At 35.6% G+C, this 14,913-nt stretch overlaps 1 protein-coding gene and 1 long non-coding RNA gene across 2 annotated transcripts in view; one reads left to right on the forward strand and one right to left on the reverse strand.

The window, feature by feature from the left end:
• The window catches only part of LOC136848999 (protein Wnt-4-like), a 187,179-nt gene extending 172,488 nt beyond the window's left edge, over positions 1 to 14,691 (reverse strand). Inside the window, exon 1 of the mRNA XM_067121826.1 lies at positions 14,045 to 14,691. The gene's annotated coding sequence lies outside the window, so the exon portion shown is untranslated. The remainder of the gene's footprint in view (positions 1 to 14,044) is intronic.
• The window catches only part of LOC136849001 (uncharacterized), a 211,745-nt gene that overhangs the window by 160,057 nt on the left and 36,775 nt on the right, over positions 1 to 14,913 (forward strand). The gene's annotated exons all lie outside the window — the stretch shown is intronic.

Here is a 14,913-nt window from a genome sequence, read left to right on the forward strand (position 1 = left end):
ATAATTTTGCCAATACTTCATACGGGACCTTTTTTATTTTAAAATTTTAAACCACATATATCCCCAATTATTAAATTGACAATGACTTGGGGAAATAACTTCCCCGGCAAGGATTTGAACTTATCCCGTATGTGTTTGTTACAGAGGTTAGAGTGACTTCTCTATTCAGGCATCGGGAGATAAAAGTCGATTTCTTTGTTGTTCTTATTCTATTATAAAACTGAGATGTATTTTTTCAAAAAGTGTTATTATATGCATTATTTTTGCCATATATATAATTTATGTTAAAATAGGGACGAAGAATTGTCTCGTGCCACATGTTTAGATTTCTCTCACAAAAGAGTTCCGAAATTGCCTTAGATTTTCGTTCTGCACCAGAGCTGCCCTAATGCAAGATTTTCCACTTCTGAAATTATTCATTTTTTTTTCAACTTAATTGAATAAGAAGACTGCAGGCATAATTAGTATATTGAGTTTACCCTAAAGTTCAAAAATTATTTTTGTAATAAATAATTTAGATTCATTTTGAACGCATTTATTTTGTTCTACTTAAAAAAATATGAGTTTACTGGACACGGCAATCAACGTTGGTACTTTGGGTCATGCTCACCTACTTGCACAGTAGATCCTTTGAGAGCGTGCAAATATATTAGGTTATATCTTATCTTCTTCGTTACCTGTACTAATAAACACGACTTGTGGAGGAAGTAGAATTTTTAATACCTAGCAAGGACTCAACGTGAAATATCAGCTTGTTAAGTTAAGTATACCTTAGTTTAACCAGACCACTGAGCTGATTAACAGCTCTCCTAGGGCTGGCCCGAAGGATTAGATTTATTTTACGTGGCTAAGAACCAGTTGGTTACCTAGCAACGGGACCTACAGCTTATTGTGGAATCCGAACCACTTATAACGAGAAGTGAATTTCTGTCACCAGGAATAAATTCCTCTAATTCTTCATTGGCCGGTCGGAGAATCGAACGCGGGACCAGCAGAGTGCTAGCTGAGAACGATACCTAGAAGCAGTATAAAAGTTTGTGCGGTGAAACGATGGATCAGGGTATTTTAAGAAGGTTTGGTCATGTGGAAAGAATGGACGTCGATGGTTGGTAAAATGAGTGGAGAAATCCGGAGTGTTTGGGGAAAGGAGGAGAGGGAGATCTACAAACAGTGGGATAGATGTTATGCGACAGGTATTTTAAAGGAAGGCCCTTAAAATTCTTGAAGTTCATGAGAGCATGCAAGATACATGAATGGTTTCAACGCACTGTTGAAGTTGTCTATATGCATGAAGTGGCTAATGTTATTTAAATAAGATTGTGGCAGTATGAATGTTCCTCTCTCTCTCTCTCTCTCTCTCTCTCTCTCTCTCTCTCTCTCTCTCTCTCTCTCTCTCTCTCTCTCTCTCTCTCTCTCTCTCTCTCTCTCTCTCTCTCTCTCTCTCTCTCTCTCAGGAGCCACCCTCTGTTAAGGGAAGCAGCTTAAAGTGGGATAAAAAGTTTGTATGTGAGTGGGGCGATAAACCTTGCACATTAAATGGCGGAAGGTTATCCTTTTAAGGTGATCAGTACGTGTTTTGGCTCAGTGTCTGTCAGTCTCTCCTTATATGTGTGTACATACATAACTAGGTTGGTGGTCTTTTTTTCAATCTGTCCTTATCTTCTATTTACATTCTATATTATTTGCTTTTCTTGCACCCATGGCGCTCCCTCCTTTATTCTTATTTTACTTTTTCTTTATGAATGAGCTCTCGTGGATTTCGTGTTTGCTGTCTTTCTTCATTTCCCATTATCGGTGGTTAGTTCTTTGCCTAATTCTCGTTTTGCAAAAGTATTCTTTCGGTGCCAATAAACGCATTTTTACGTCACGGAGTAGCTGTTGTCGACGTGACAGAAGAATGTTTATGATCATAATCTTCCTGATTCTTAATGAAGTTGGATTCTTATGGAACACAGTAAAAAAAGCCTTTGGCCTGAAAAGCCAGCAACCGCAAATTAGAATGTTTAATTCTGAAAAGTAAAAAAATAAGAGCAAAGAAAAGAATACCAGAGTAAGCTTTAATACAAATGAGGTGGAGAATAAATAAAGAAATAAATAGACAGTAGGTAAAAGAGAGGAAGGTAGTCAAACAGTGGAACGGGAGCATCAAACTGCAAAAGCAGCACAGAACCTTCCTCGACCGACCGAGCATCAGTGTCGATAGCAGAACCAGATATGCGCTACAGAGGAAAAATGAACCCCGATATTCACCTCTGATACTGTGACGTTACCGTGGAATAAGGATGCAGAATTTGGGAGAGGCGAGTAGTACGCACTAACCAACGAGGCTGAAGAGCGCTAAGGAGATAGTGGGATTTCCTTACTGAAATACAGATCGTGCAAAAATGCCAGGTAAGACTCTTCCGAACATGATCTTAGTGGTAATTATCGCTGCTGGAAGAAAGGAAGATACCGCTTCGAAGAATTTTGTCCTAAAGTTAGATAACCAGGATCAGCTGACGTCTTGCTAGGGGAAAAATATCCCAGGAATAGCATGACAAAATATAAGAAGCATGTTGGATAAATAATATCGTATCAGTTTGTGTGAAGGCATAGGGACAGCACTTGGCATTATTATGATATTAATGAAATGTCGGCAAAAAACTATGGCATTGCAAGAAATTAGTTGTTCTGCTCTCGTGTTGGAAAGAGTTTGCAGACCTGATAATGGTCTGTCCTCATTTATTGAAAAGCTTTCCACTGCTGGCTAGGTATTTGCGTGTACAGCATTTAAGTATACACAAAAAAAAACACGTACATTATCCATATATAATATGTATGTATATGTGTGTGTATATATATATATATATATATATATATATATATATATATATATATATATATATATATATATATATATATATATATATATATATATATATATATATATATATATATATATATATATTTTGAATGTTTTATTTGAAGATCGCATATACTTCAAAATTACTTGATCGCGTTTACAAAGAAATACAGTGTCTGCGGTCTTTTTTTTATGAGGGTTCCACTCTCGGGAATTGCTATACTGTGCCTTACTAACTCGTTGGCCCTGGCTGGGCTTGAGCCGGGCTTTATTATCAAATAGACTGTCAACAGTTTTGATCATGTATACTTACGCAACTCCAAATTCTGAAACAGTAAAAGATCTTCGTATCAGCGGGCCTGCTGAAATATATATATATATATATATATATATATATATATATATATATATATATATATATATATATATATATATATATATATATATATATATATATATATATATATATATATATATATATATTTATATATATATATATATATATATATATATATCTATTGTATATATATATATCTATATATGCGTGTGTGCGTGCGCGTGCGCGTGCAATTGAGTGTGTTACATGTTTACTTACAAATATAAAAATGTGCGTACATTAGTAATGTTTCAAGATCCTAATATCAAAACCATTACAAGCACAGAAAAACAATATTGATTTTTATTATTCTACTCCTTGCTGGCCTCGCGATAATTACGAAGCTCCGAACTTCTGAAATAGACAAAATAATCGGAGCAAATAACCCTAAAATTAATCTTAAGTTGAAGGTAGTCAGATTACATAATTGATTTTTGACGCACAAATTTGCATTTATTTTTATGCGCACTGCCGACAAACACACGCATGTGTATGTATGTAGATATATATATATATGTATATAATATATATATATATATATATATATATATATATATATATATATATATATATATATATATATATATATATATATATATATATATATATATATATATATATATATGTATACATACATATGAAACGAATAACTCGTTTCCCTTTGCCACGTTCATTTTGTAATAAAAGTTTCCACATTACCCGCTCCATATGCGTAGGCAGGAGGTTCACCAGCAGCACGTCTACCCGTCCTACAAACAGTACACATGCACCTATATACACACAACACGTGAAGAGCCTCTGATGATACTAAATCTCTCTGAAGGAAGAGCTGAGAAGAAAGCTAATTTGTCGAAGAGCGAATGATGAGTAACACAAGGATTAGTGGAAAAAATAGTCAGGTGAGTCAAAGTTATGTGGCTTTTTGCTGAGTCATAGGCTCACATGGGCCAGGAGTGAGGGGAGTGGGAGGGGCGGCTACCAAGGGGAAACAGCTTTGTCACGCAGGTGTTCTCTGGAAAAAAAAGAGGGGATGATACTTGAGAGGGAGAGATAGAGAGAGGGAGAGGGAGAGGGAGGGGGGATGGGTGGGTGGGTTGGGAGCAAGGTACGTTACCAGGTCTTTTCGTTTGGGGAGGATGACTCCAAATGTTAGCCTTCCGATTTCCGGCAAGTTCTGACCGTCAGATGTTTTAAGGACTTATTAGCATGTCCATTTCTTGTGGTTAACCATCCAAGTTCTCTTTCTGGTAATACTGTATAATACACACACACAAAAACATATATATACGTACATATATATATATATATATATATATATATATATATATATATATATATATATATTGTATATATATATATATATATATATATATATATATATATATATATATATATATATATATATATATATATATATAAAATCTCGTAGAATCTAGGAGTTGCATTCACCAGAGGCAGGAACACAGATTTTGATAGCTACCATGACCTTGTACTTGTCAGTGTCCCTATACACCTTTTCAATACGCTAACCCGGTAAGCCATGTTTCCCAGTAGGAAATAAATTAAGCCCTTTCCTCCATGGTGGAACTCGAATTCACGCCCGGTGAAAGACTGGGGTTACCACTTAACCAACCTGTCATGCTGAGAGGAAGAATAAGAATTTATCTCTAAGACTTATCCTGCTTATTAGCCGCATTCAGGGTGGATTTACCTGGACATAAATAGGCAACATTGGTATATCGCTGGCTGCTGTCCAGTCACTGAATTTAAGCAACGTGGAGTCTAGTCATTACTTGAATGGTTCACCACCAAGAAATATCAGACAATTGGGCACTTTCCTAACAGGGGCTGGCTCAGGAGAAAGGACAGCAGAGTGGTTAACAAAGAGGATGCGGGGAAGGGGGGATCCGACAACCCTTGTATGAAACGGCTAATCTTCTGCAAACGGGTTTTATCCACTGTTCAACAATTAAAATAATGTGGTTGTGATCAATGTCGGTTTTATTCTGGAGACACTCCGTTTAGGCCTTCGTGGAAACTGCTTACGTTGAGAATATGTGTATATATAAATGTATACATATATATGTATATATGTATACATAAATACATATATATATATTCATATATTATAATATATATATATATATATATATATATATATATATAAATATATTTTCAGAAAATTTATGTATATAAATATATGTATGATATATATATTATATATGTAATATTCTTTTACTGTAATACAACAGTATAATATATATATATATATATATATATATATATATATATATATATATATATATATATATATATATATATATATATATATATATATATATATATATGTGTATGTATATATATATATTTATATATATATGTCATATGTAATTATCTTTTACTGTAATACAACAGTACAATATATATCTACATACATATGTAATCTTTTTCACCTATTTACCTTTGCACCCCAGAGTATCTACTGCCAGATGTTAGCATTTCTGTTCATTGCAAGTGTTAAAGGGATGCAGTTGATGGTGCTTCCTCCACACTGGCCTGCACCCACCAGGGTGGATTAACTAACGGATTTTTAGTTCTTTACTTTAAGTAACAGGAGCACAAATGAGTTTTAATGGGATTTTCCTTCAGTGTTCTTCCTCACTTAAGTATCGAACCAATGCTCTCTTGTTGTTGATGGTGTTATTGTGGTCTGGGGGGGTGGATGGGGGCGGGGCGTTAGAGACGGTGAGTCCTGACTCTAGAGACGTCACATACCATCCAAAACCTGGTACCAAGTACCTTCGTTCTGCAGTGAACCTAGCTAACGGCTGCATTTGTAAACCTAATTACCTATAGGCTATCGTTGCTACACAAAAATAAATGCATAGATACACGTCAGCTTTCACACACGTAATATATATATATATATATATATATATATATATATATATATATATATATATATATATATATATATATATATATAGTATATATATATATGTATATTATATAAATATATATATATATATATATATATATATATATATATATATATATATATATATATATATATATATATATAATTTATATATATATATATATAATTTACATTTGTGTATATGAAGTTTTCTTACACTTGTATTCACTTGTAAATAAATAATAAATGAGTGCACAATTAAATGTAAATTTTGTAAACATTACGGATCTGTCAGTATATAGATTTAGTTGAAAAGTTCACAAAATATTCTGGGTTAATGATGTACGGGTCATATTTCTGTGCCTATTGATTATTCTAAAAATATGTTGACCAAAAATTGTAAAAATAAAACCGATTTCCGGTCCTGTTCGCGTTCCGACGTATTTTCTTGTCGCCTTTGCAAAATTTAACGCTAATCATAAATGTAGAACGTTACCGTAGTTGTAAAACGGTCACTTCATGCACGAAAAGACTGATTCTGTCCAAACAGGTTTGCAGTGCTTCAGTGCCTTTGGCTTGGGTAGAATAGAGAGAGAGAGAGAGAGAGAGAGAGTGGTGAGTGTTGAAAATAACCAACATCTCTCTTATAAGTGTGTGAATGATCAGAGTGTCATAAAAAAGGCCCTTCTGCCTAATCATAAAGTGGCTGAGACTAACAGGCCGAGAGAAATGGCCCACTCTGCCAAATGACGGTGCTTTGACGGGAGACTGGCACAGCCCCTCCGCCAACAGCATCACTTCATTTATACGTCCCGATCGCCCGAGAGATTATCGCAGTTCTTCCGCTCTTGCCCATTGAGAAGGATTTCACGCCAAGAAGACACGCTAATCCGGTTTCTTTCCTATCGCTGCGGATCTCATGCTCGTTATAGCTCCGATGTCTGGACAAACGAGCTTAGGCCGAATTTCTAGAAAGGAAAAACATTCCAACCAGCTTTTCATTCTTGACTTGGTTTTTCCCTCTGGGAAGAAGATTTGCTTATTTAGCCGAGTGATAAGTCGAACCCCGCTAACGAGTCTCTTGTTATCATTCAACAGCAGCGCTAAGGATGAAAATAACGATGCCAGAAATGAGGCAATTATCGCAGCTGTTCTGAAAACGATTCTTGAGATAGCCCAGCATGCATAGATGGATACAAATATTAAATACAAATTGTAGAAAAGCACCAGAATAATTGTATCCAATGACTTCATAGAAAAAAATTTTACTGGCAATTCACTATATATGTCTCTTACGATCAATCATAAAATACGCCTTTAATTTCTAGATGTCTCCGAGGGCTTCCGGGAATGCATTTGGTGGGGTGACCTTGAGTAAGCAGTCATAATGCAAGTTGGCCGCCATATAAAAGGACTTAACATATAATTGCAGGTCGTCAGGCCAAGTCTGCGCTGAGTATTATTATGTGCAGTTGAATTAAAGTCGTGAATTTAAAAAAAAATATCGACTTTGACTAAAAAGCACTTTTTCTTGTTTTCATGATAATACAAAATGGTTAGCGGGGAAAAACGTTTGTAGCGTGTGTATAGTGACACGCAACGAAGCGAGCAATTTTCCACGTAAGACTATATCATTTGAGTCTCTACAGCGACGCGACACATGCTTGAGAATCATGACTGAGACTGATTTGTCTCGCCACATCAAAAATCACTTGAGCTTTAGAATTTACATTCAGGAAACATCGCCTCGAAGGACCTTTAACCTGATGCAGCGTTCTGCAGGAATGAACTGCCACGTCATGTCGGATCATTTATTACAAATAAATGTTGACGAGCATCGCCGCCAACCGGATGATGACAATGCGTGTCCGTTTTAGTTTCACGGGGACAGTGAGGGTGAAGCCAGGAAGACTGAGTTTATATATATATATATATATATATATATATATATATATATATATATATATATATATATATATATATATATATATATACATACCACGATACCATGCCTTAGTACGGACCTTAGGATTGCACCCGCTTAAGTTTACATTATTATTTTGATTTTTGTTGTGGGGCGGCGGGGAGGAGCGAGGGAAGTCTAGGTGATACTAAAAATATACCGAGAGCTAATAATTCACGTATTTCTTACAGTGCCTAAAGATTAAGCAATTAGCTACATATATTTGCTTACACAATGCACAAAAAACTACCAGTTCTGCAGACACTAAAAATTGCGGTAAGTGGGAGGGTTCCTCTTCTGTAACATTTCTCTAACAGGAGGAAATATTGTAAATAATATAGAAAAAGAGACTGTGTGAAAAAAGACTACCTCTGTTATAAATATAACCAGCGTCGTGGCTGTGTTTTTTTTAACACGATTTGTTTGCTAGTAATAGCACAAATGGCGTATTTACTGAATAAAAAAAAAACTTACTTCGCCCATACTTTCTCCACTGACATATCCACAGGTGTTGAACATCACAGAACGTGCATTTAAGGGTTGTTGCAAAACGTATGTCTTGCCGTCAAAAATTGCTCTCTTTTCAAATTTGCCTCTCCAGCAAAAGTACTCCAGCACTTAAATTAATGGAGCACACCGTTGAAATGACAGTAGTAGAGCTTTGGCTGTGAAAAAATAATTCTTCTCTAGGTACTGAGAGTAACGGCGCAAGAGCACCGAAGCTAAAGGAAGCAGAAAACATTGGATGAAGAACAACATTCAAGAAAGTAAAACTAGAAAAACCGAGCAGTTTCTAACACTGAGAAATATAAAGGTTTTTGGTCAATGAATTATATATGCCGCATTTTCATTCAGTTTGCTTATTGAAGCAGAAATTCATTTTTGCCGCACTTTTCCCCATTTGGTATTGATTTTTTATTAAAAAGAATCGTAGCACCCACTTTAGAGGAAGGTGCTCACAGTTAGGACATTTATTCTTCGTGGGAAGACATGTTTTCGCTTATAAGATGAGACCGCCGTCGTTCATGTTATAACAGAATAAGAAACAATGTTTTCAGATTTTAACTCAAAATCATCTCCGGCAGACACTCAGGTTATAGCTTTTAAAGAAACATTCTCTGAAATATCCTAAACACATGCACGCACGCTATGTATATATATATATATATATATATATATATATATATATATATATATATATATATATATATATATATATATATATATATACATATATATATATATGTATGTATATATACATTATATATTTATATATATAGTGTATATGCATGTGTTTAGATATTTTATAGTATATATATATATATATATATATATATATATATATATATATATATATATATATATATATATATATACATTAATCATTAGCCATTGTGAGTATTTGCGAACGGGCTTTACTGAATGCACTCTTATATTGTTAGTACAAGCATACATACATTCGTCTACATTTGTAAACGCGCGTTGCAGTGACGGCATGTTTATTTTTGTGGAGGCCTGCGCGTGTGTGAGATGCATATACATACCCACATCACTTGATACTTATGTTGTTGTGAAAGATTAATTTCCATCAGATACATCTTTAAACAGAAGGTTTCACCATGGACGAAAATAAAAAGGTTGCCTGGAAAAACGGAAACATCCCTCGCATGTTATCCAGCGACTTAATATTATTTGTAAGATACGGAGACCCACACATGGATGTTGTGGGCGAGATATTCCCGCAACCCCGTCATCACTCGACATTAGTGACGTTGTATGGAAGTCTGCAGTTAATCAGTCCATATTCGCACCACCGATTTGCAGTTTGACATCGCTTGTGTTAAGAAAGGGCGAAAAGAGGGAAGAAGTATCGGATGTTTTGCTGAGAAAGAACCAACTTTATGCTATAGCAGTACGCGCCACTAATAAAACTTCTTCCCCTAATCATAAAGTTATTCTTAGTACCTTGAAAGAAATAACCCCCAGGGTCCAAATTATGGTACTGCCGAAGGGGCTTCATTTATCCCCACTTGCCGACAACAAATCAAATCAGATTATGGATCAAGTCTCGGTCAATACTACATCGCCCCCGTCCTCATTCAAAAGGAAAAATTCCCTTACTTTTAATTGGCTTCGCTAGAATGATTCGGTTTGCCATGTCTGTCGTCGCTATTTGTAGGACAACCGTTGGGATGCCCCCTTTTATTTTCTAAAGAAAAAACCTTGGTTAAAATCGGAAACTTGAGTAATTACTTAAGACAATTTGTTCAAGGTGTCAGGTGCAAAATTGCTCGATCAATAAAAGGCAGTCTTACAGAAATATCGTTACAGCAGTCATATCATAAATAAAGAAAAGAAAAGAGCAAAAAGGCAATAATTATTGTCGAAGTAGCAAGGCATTCGATTGAATCGGACATTTTATGCAAATTCCAAATATCAGTGACGATGTGCTACTCTTTTCCCTAGTTATATATGTTTTTGGGAAGCGGTTAAAACAACAGGCTTTGGTTACACCTTTGGAAGTAAAGTACTGGGCTGCTAGCAGTTTTCCTAAACCATTTTTCCATTCTGTTGTGACATAACTTGTAAACAACAAAGTTCCCTGGAGTAATAATGGCAGCCTTTTCATTACTTGAATACTTTATTTCCAAATGAGACAAGTCAAGTTGCAAGAACCGTTTGCTACGCATGTGAATAAAAAATGAAGGCAGGAGCTTGAATTCAACAAAGCATGTGAGGAGAAGACAGTCTGTCGGAAAGACTGACCAGAGAGAATGGATTACCAGACCAATATTTCTTATCGGCGGTTAGAGCAGAAATTACATTCTGGGACGTCAGTAATTGCAATGAGGTGAGAAATGAACCGGCAAATGGCGGTGATTGAAAATTCATAGTAATGACAACATGGCTCTGCGTCTCTTACTACTTTCAGCTTTCTATAAAGCAATCACGTAGTGAACTTTGCCGACGGACGAACGCACCGGAAGATAATGCGAGTTATTAGGAGCTGATATACACACGAATCACTTTATCGTTATTTCGATTGGTATTGAAGGTGAAATAATAAGGCATACATATAAATATATAAATCTTATTAGGAGCTCCTGAAATTATAGCACATGAGTAAACCAAATATTTATTTTAAAAAATCGAAATTTTCCAATTGTTGTTATTGGGATGAAAGTAACGCCGCTGTTACCTGCTGCCAGCATTCGTAAGCAAGGTTCTTTATTAAACGATTTTGTATGACGGGACTAAGTCATGATTTTGCATGGGAGCCTAGGGCGATTTCAGCGAATTTCCATGCAAAACATTAATTTGATTTACGTTTCATAGTCCACATGCTCAGTACATAAGACCTTGCAGAAAAAAAATTAGCTGTCAGGTATTTAACAAAAGTTCCGAAGGATTAGTGCGCATTTCGTACTGGACAAAGATAAGAATTAAGTTTTTGCTTCTGAAATATTGTTTGAAACATTTAGAAACCAAACATTAATAATTTCATGATTGTAAATAAATTCGAGCTAAAACCCATAACAGCATGTTCGACAACCGCTGCAACTGACGATCTCTCGTAGTATTTCCGGCAACAGTGTATAAAAAGTGAATTGTGAGGTATGATCACTCCTAATAAAATGATTGCCGGACTCGTTACAACTCATATCGTAAGCTTTAGATTCATGAATGCTTTGTAGGTCTGAATTTAAATCCTGAGACTTCTTGTCCTGAGAATGAAATTGGACATTTTCACATTTTTCCGTCTTTCTTTCTATCGCAATAATGCATACGAAACGAGCCAGGTAAGTACAGGTATAATACACTGCAATCGAGATGATTTGTCGGCGGTCGTATCCAGTGTCTTTCAAGTAGGTTAACTCCAGTCAATATGTAACCAAACGTCAGGCAAGTGCCGAGGCGTTCGGCACAGCTCGCGCGACGGGGAAAAGGATTGCGCCGTAAAATAAATCGAGGCCAAAGCATTCGGGCGGGTTTTATTAGAGTGGCCGCTGCTGAAATGCAGACCTGCCAAACCTTTATTTTTCCTCTTGCTCCGAAAGACGTATGAAAGCGCCCGCGAGACTTGAGAAAGCAGAGAACCCATTCGTTTCACTCTCACTGTAATAAAAGGTTATCGATTTCAGTTTTGAGTTTTATGAAGACTATCACGTTCCCCCAAATTATACCTTTTTGGCCCTCTCATCAAATACTGCGACTCGAGTTTTCGTCTCAGGTGAAGTCGCCAACGCAACGGCTGAGCGGTAGCAGCAGGGACAGACGCTAATAGTAATAATTATATTAATGATAGTTTTGTCAGCAACCACATCAAAGATGATAATCAAATCCTTCATGTCTGAAGAAACTGTGTTGCTGATAGTCATCGCACACAAGCATTTGCTCTTGAATCATTAGGAATTGCGAACTCAAATCATATTCTTCCAATTTTTACATTTTTGTATAAATTAATTAGCTTTATTTGGTATTTTGAGAATGCTCCTCCATGAGATGTAGATTATTTTTTATTTAATGAAAAAACAGTTCTCAAGTTTCTATTTTTAAAAATAGTTGAATTTCAGAATTGGACTGAATTGTTCTTTAAAAACAGGTCTTATTCGATATTCAAATGATGGTGCTCACGTTTAATGTTTTACTCTGTAGTATGTTATAAAAAAACCGTATACGCGTTTCACCTCACTCTGCTTATGAATATGAAGACACTAGTAATATATATTACATATATATATATATATATATATATATATATATATATATATATATATATATATATGTATATATATATACACATACATATATATCACATATATATGTGTATATATAAAGATATATATATATATATATATATATATATATATATATATATATACATATATACATATATATATATATGTACATATATATTTGTATATATAATTAAATGTATATATATACATAAATAGAATTGATGCGCTAGCATCAATACTATTTATGTAAAGTCCTACATGAACACAGACTCATTTATATTTGAACTGTTCTGAACATAGATATCTGTCGTCGCTCTCACAGATGCAGAGGCCTAATAAATTTGTCCCCTAGACATAGAAAGTTACAAGAATGCCATCATAAAGTTAAAAATATTATTCAAAATTTTGTTTGGTGTGCTTAAAAAACTGCAAAATATTATCGCATACACCGTAGGAACCAAAATGTATAATTTGAATTATGTTGTTTTTTTATTATTACTAAATTTGTCTTCAATTCAAGATGAAGTAATTTGTTGAAGCACTCAGATAAGTACTGTGTAAATTTCGTATTCGTTGGTTTACTGTTATTTTATAAGTAAATGTTTTATTTTGATAATATATTTTATTTGTTCGTTTTGGATGCGTATGTTTTCTGTTTTGTTTATGTGCTACCCTGATTGCATGGATGCACCTGCAACTATCTGAAAAAATTATAGAATCACAAATGGAATATAGGTGGATACACTTTATGCTTTTAGTGGGCAGAGACAGACACTGGAGTCATGACATGGTCCTGAAATTGCCATAGTTGGCTGGACATAATAATATGTTATCAGCTGCTATTTTATGATGTAGATTTCTAGCCTTCCTTTGATTTTCTGTTTTAATGTTTCCGTGGTTTTCAACAGTTTTGTTGTCTTCGATTTGTAGGCTGAAAGTATGCACGTAGTAGACGGTTTTGATTCTGATAGCTTTAACCCGATTAAGCAATTTTAATTAAGGAACATGATATTCAGTATTAGTGGCCAGAGACTAAAGCTCTTGTACTGAAGATAATAATGCTCTCTTATAAGCATGAAAAGAGTTACATGCTGCTGGATATCTTCAATTATGCAAATTTCTCTCTCTCTCTCTCTCTCTCTCTCTCTCTCTCTCTCTCTCTCTCTCTCTCTCTCTCTCTCTCTCTCTTGCATAATCATGAACTTACCTCTTCTTTATAGCCACTCCACCCTTTGAACTACAAATCGAGATCAGGGAGAGGTCTGAGAATATCAACGGTAGTTACGGAGGGAATGCTTCAGTTCCACCTACAGCGCTGGAGAACTATATATAATGAATCGTTCTTTTTAGTTAGGTCTTTTATCTTAGGTATTGTCCTTTACGAGATAAAATCGAACATTTCATATACTAAAGCGAGGTGTTCATAAAGTCACCAATTTAAGAACACTTCTTTTCTTTGTTAACGAGGCACAACACTATACCGCTTTGCTTTAATCTTTCCACCTCAGCTTTTTCATCTTTTGTTGGAATTGGTTTTCAAACTTGCACCTTATTTCATGTTCCAAGTGAAGTCCCTCAGATATGCTTCCGCCCTGGCAAAACTTTGAAAATTGCGTCACAAAAACCATCACTTTTTACACAACTTTGCGAAGTAAGTTCTTCTGGCGGTTGGTCTTGTCAGTCTGGGCAGAAGTTCTGACTATATGGTACTTGATAGATCCAGGATTCCCAGCTGAAAAAGTGAGAGAGAGAGAAAAAAGAGAGAGAGAGAGGGAAGTCTCCCGCTCAAGTTTTGTGCGCGGGAGGAGGACAACACAAGGCGCGTGCGACCGCTGCCACACCACAACTCGCAATGAATAACTAGCCTACAAGCCAACGTGTTCTGGTCAGTGGTTCCTTCATCCTCCCTCTACCACCTCCTGTGCTCTCTCATCCTATCGCTCCGCTAGGCCCTCCGTCGCCAGTACCTTCTCCTCTTCCTCCTCCTTTCTATCTTCCATGACGTGAAATGTCCTGCTGGATAAATACCACATTTGGCCTTCCACTCTGCAGACACGAAGGATTTTCCCAGTTTGT

This window comes from Macrobrachium rosenbergii, chromosome 20, assembly GCF_040412425.1.
Source record: "Macrobrachium rosenbergii isolate ZJJX-2024 chromosome 20, ASM4041242v1, whole genome shotgun sequence".
NCBI lineage: Eukaryota > Metazoa > Arthropoda > Malacostraca > Decapoda > Palaemonidae > Macrobrachium > Macrobrachium rosenbergii.